This window comes from Empidonax traillii, unplaced genomic scaffold, assembly GCF_003031625.1.
Source record: "Empidonax traillii isolate 1590-97213 ecotype Southwest subspecies unplaced genomic scaffold, ASM303162v1 scaffold1283:size300302, whole genome shotgun sequence".
NCBI lineage: Eukaryota > Metazoa > Chordata > Aves > Passeriformes > Tyrannidae > Empidonax > Empidonax traillii.
The window spans coordinates 271237-276006 of NW_020956476.1; the positions used below are offsets into that span (position 1 = coordinate 271237).

The 4770-nt window shown below is 46.4% G+C and overlaps 1 long non-coding RNA gene across 1 annotated transcript in view; it reads left to right on the plus strand.

Annotated features, from left to right (window-relative positions):
• The window catches only part of LOC114069513, a 26898-nt gene that overhangs the window by 9224 nt on the left and 12904 nt on the right, over positions 1-4770 (plus strand). Inside the window, exon 2 of the long non-coding RNA XR_003573792.1 lies at positions 1453-1546. This is a non-coding gene — a long non-coding RNA (uncharacterized LOC114069513). The remainder of the gene's footprint in view (positions 1-1452; positions 1547-4770) is intronic.

Consider the following 4770-nt stretch of genomic DNA (forward strand, 5'->3'; position numbering starts at 1 on the left):
AAAAAAAAAAAAAAAAAGAAGGGAGGGGTGTGAAGAATGAAAGAAATGAAAAAAAAAAAGAAAAAAAAATAAAACCAACAAAACCCTAGAGCTTATGTTTTCCCTAAAAAGGTGACCCGGCAGCCCCGGGGTCCGTGTCGTGTTGTGATACGATGCTCACCCTCTCCTCCGAGAGAGGAGCCGGGGCTGTACAAGTCTGCTGACCTCGGAATGATCCCTCTTGCCTATGAATTATTGATGAGATATGAGCTCTGATTTCTCTTTTCAGTATGCAAACCCCATTATACTGTTAAAATGGCGATTTAATCGTTTAGAATAGCTTCGCTTTTTTTCCAACTCATTTGTGCCCCTTCCTTTTCATTTAATTCTCTTAATTAAATCCTTTAACAGATTTTAATCACTTTTTGTTGAATAAAATAAGACATCATACACATCTGTAACTAGGTTACCTTGGTGAAGTTTGTTTTTGGTGGGGTTTCTTTGTTTTGGGGTTGTTTTTAGTTTGCTCTGTGGCTTCCCTGGTTGTGTTTTGGGGTGGAAAAATATTTGAATTTTTTTATGTTACGCTGCACCCAGCGAGCAGGGAAGGTCTAAAACCCCACAAACGTAAAAAAAACCAACCAAACAAACAAACCAACAAAAAAACAACACAACACCAAACTCTACAATAAAAAAAATAAAGCCATGACGTTCAAAATGACCTGACAACGACACTGCACCATCGAGCTGCCTCTTGCATGGAGGCGCTCCCCAAAGCTCTCTGTGCCACTCACAGGCACGTTCTCCCCTCCATCCACCCCCCAGTTTAGTGCTGAACGAACCCGGGAACCAAATGGGTGTTTTAGGGGTGAAATTCCATCTTTTCGACTCTCCAGCAGCAGCCTGGGCAGGAGGGTCCCTTCCTGCCCTGCCCCGGGAGATGCCCCCCCCCAAAAAGGCAGCTTGATGAGGGCTGGAATTAATCCAGATGCTCCTCTCGGCTCTCGCAGTCTGGGGAACCTGAGCTTGGCTCTTGGGTGAGGAACAACTGTTCTGGGGGTGGTTTTTTGCCCCTTCAGAGTCCCAGGCAGGTTTATACACCATTTACTGAACAAAAAAAGGGACAGGACGGGGGGTAAAAAGGGGGGGAAATCGGGTTATAGTGGCACCTATTTCTGAAGCAGAGGTACCCTGAGCCAGGTGAACTCACGGGGAGAGCCCTCACTTCTCATTTTTGGGGCAGACAGCCCCCACCTGCCCAGGCCATCACCATCCTTAGGTCTGAGAGTCCTTAAATCAGAGGTTTCCTCACCTAAACCCGAAGCCACGGCACAAATATCTGCACAACTGCACGTTTAAAACAAGAGATTTTTTTTTTTTTTTTGCCTTCCTCAGCAGGAATCACGTCCTAGAGGTTCTCCATATTCCCAGACTCGATATTAAAGCACTTTGTATTTATTCTGTCTTCTACAGCTCCAGAAGAACTAATTGTCCCACGTCTGATGTGAGGCACTAAAGTGAGAGAAGCGATGAAAAATGCAGAGGAAAATCCCCGCCTACCTGCACGGTCAGAGCTCCGCTTTCCTGTTTACTCTCCTTATACTTCCTTTTCACCAGAAACAGGGAGATTTTTTTTTTTTTCTCTCTCTAAAGGATGGTGGGGGGAAGCCTGTGCTAAGCCTGTGACCCCTTCCAGGCTGTAAAACGCCAGACAATGATTCCTCACAGGAAGCTTGAGGTTTCACCACTTAAGGGGGGGGGGGGAAAAATGCCCAAATAAAGCAGGAAAAAAAAATTCAGCTTGTTAAAACAAAACTAGATAAAACCCCCACAACCAACCCCCAAAAATGCTACATACTGCAGGTAGAAAACAGATCTCATGACCAGAGAGGACAGGATTTCTTGTGATCGATCGAAAGGGTGGTATTATTATGCCGATAACAAAACGCTGCCCTCATTCCCGGTGCCCAGGATGCTCCAGACAGAGTTGTTACCTGTTGTCCCCCCTACAGGCGTCTGATCCCGCAGCTAAACTGCATTGCAAATCCCCCTTGCTCTGGAACTCTGCATCGGTTTTTTCCCCCTCCCTTTTAAATAATACGTTTTCTGCACCAACTGATTGGAAATGCTGGTATTTGAAAGAAAAACCCCCCAAAAGCCTTGTATCTCCCGTGATCAGAGTGGATTTGGAAGGGAACTTGGCCTGGGTTTATAAAAACTGAATACCTTGGGGTGGGGATCAGACAGTGATGCAGATGATGGATAGGGAAGACGTGGATGAAGGGATAATGCATGGATATGTGGGTGGATGAAGATATTTTGGACACAGGGTGTTTGTGGGGATGTGAAGGCACTGGATGTGATGTTATATCCCAGCCATACGTTAAGGTGAAGGGAAGTCACTTTCCCTGCCTAAATAGGTCGTTATTTGAATCAGGAGAAATAATTTCTGGTCACCAGCACGGACGAGAAGGGTGAAGAAAGAGCAGGCCACCACCTGGTCTAACCCCAGCACCATCACAGCCCTCTCCCCACATCCCTCTCCCCAAGTCTCTCCAGCCCCGTGTGGACAAACCGCCTGCAGCCCATCATGTTCGTGAGGCCAAAATCACCTTTAAAGACCGAGTCCTTCAGCATCCCATAAAATATCTTTATTATCCACTGAAAAGCAGAGATTAGGGAGAGGCTGCTCAGCACAAACCCCGGTGTGCTGGAGAGGGAGGAAAGGCTCCCTGCAGCCCCCTTCCCTCACCCGGATTTGCAGCTTTGGCATCTGTGTTTACAGGCTCTGGGAGCAGATTCGGGGCTGCACTGGCCACCCTCGGATTGCTCCGGGAGCAGCCAGAAGTTCAGATGATGATGGCAAAGATATGAGGAGACACACATGGAGCAGGACAGGAAAAACAGCCCAAGGAAGGAAAAGCAATCTCCAAAGTGTGCTAAAGGGGGACATTCTGCTTTGTGTAAAGGAGACGGACATGTGTCCACCAAATGTTGTCCTACCGTAAAAAAAGGAGAAAGAAAGGGGGGGGGGGAATAAAAAGAAGCTCGTGACTGCTCTAAATTCTAGGAAACCACCATTCACCCCCAGCACCTTTGCTGTGAACTACTTTTCAAAAAGATTATTTTATTTTTTAAGGAGAGAGGAGGACGAGGGGAGTTGGTTCAGGTGTGGGCAAAGTGTCCCCCCTCCACCTCCCCTGCAGATGTGACCACTGGGCTTTCAAAAGGAAAAAAAAAATAACGAGCCTCTCTAGGATGGGGTTAGGGGTTCGAGTTTGGGGTTTTCCCCCCTCTATTTTGCTCTAATCGTCCTATTTTGTGAGGACCTGGAGCTGGAAGCCCTGGCCGGGACCACCTGCCCGCCCCAGCCGGGAGCGGGGGGCTCAGCCCCCTCTGCAGCCCCTCGGCCGGCCCTGCTCTCTGCCCTTCCCCACTAACTTGTTTATTTTCCCAAAGAAAACTGCTGCTGCCCGCCTGGCCCAGAAAGCTGTCACCCTTAGAGGGGGAGAAGGGAATCTGGGAGATCCCGGTGGGTTCAGTAAGGTTTGGAGGCTCCGTAGGCAAAGTGCAGCTTCCCTGATTATTTTTCTGTAGCACTTCAAGACAGGCTGGAGACATAACAGTGATCAGCCAGAGTCTCCACATGGTAGGAAAGAACTACGGAAATATCAGGACACTCGTTCGAATTATTAGGGAAAAAAGACACCCCAAACAAACCGAAACCCAAAAGGAAAACATAAAAAGATTTAAAAAATAAAAATAAAAAAAGCCCTGGGGCTAAAAACCAAAACCAGACCCCCAGACAAACCAACCTATCCCGGTCTCTACACAGGCCAAAAGGAAAAAAAAAAAAAAAAACAAAAAAACCCCAAAACAAAACTGCACACATCTCTTTGGCAAGCAGTTGAAAATAAGTAAAATCCAAAGGTGACAACAACCTGAAGAGCACAGACAGAGCAGAACTGATTGAAATGCAAAGGCATGGGCCGGGTTTGTGGCTGTTCGAGAGCAGCAGAAACCACCCCGAACCACGTCCACTGAACGAGCAGGAGCCCTTTCCCAGGGCGAAGGACAAACCCAAACTTTGCCTGAAGTGCACGCGTCCCCCGGCAAAGGCACGATGGAGTTTGCTTTGCCATGATAATGAACCTTCACAGATTTTTTTTTTTTCCTGTTTCTCCCGCTTGCACAAAGTTTACTTGCGGGCCTGGAAGCTGGGATGGAAATGTAATGCAATTCCAGCTCTCGGGAGGATGAGAATTAGGACCTCCTAAAAGTGAGAAATAAAGCTCTGAAAGAGAGACAGACCCTCTTTCCTCCCCGCTCAGCCTTCAGTCATATCAACCCTTTAAAATAGTTTAAGCAGATAATATTTCAGAAGAACTTACTTTCAGGACTGCAGTCTATTGGCTCCCTGGACTGAAAACTGGACCCGCAAAACATGTTCCCTGCAATTGCAACGTTTATCTCATCTGGAAAAGTGCTCACCCATTGCTGCCCCTTACAAGCCAAACCAAGCAGTTAAAGTGTCACTTAACATTCTAGAGAATGTGAAATATATTGTACATTGTCAACTCCCCAAAACCATAAAACTAACTTTATGGACCTCACGTGACTTTTGAGAGCCAGTGAGGGGTATCTGTCTGAGGTCTGGGCGATTTTTACGATCTAACTTCTAGATAAAACCCTATCCATTTGACATCTAAATGTCATACCCACTTTTGGTATAGTTTGCTATTGGTAAAAAAAAAAAAAAAAAAAAAAAAAAAAAAAAAAAAAAAAAAAAAA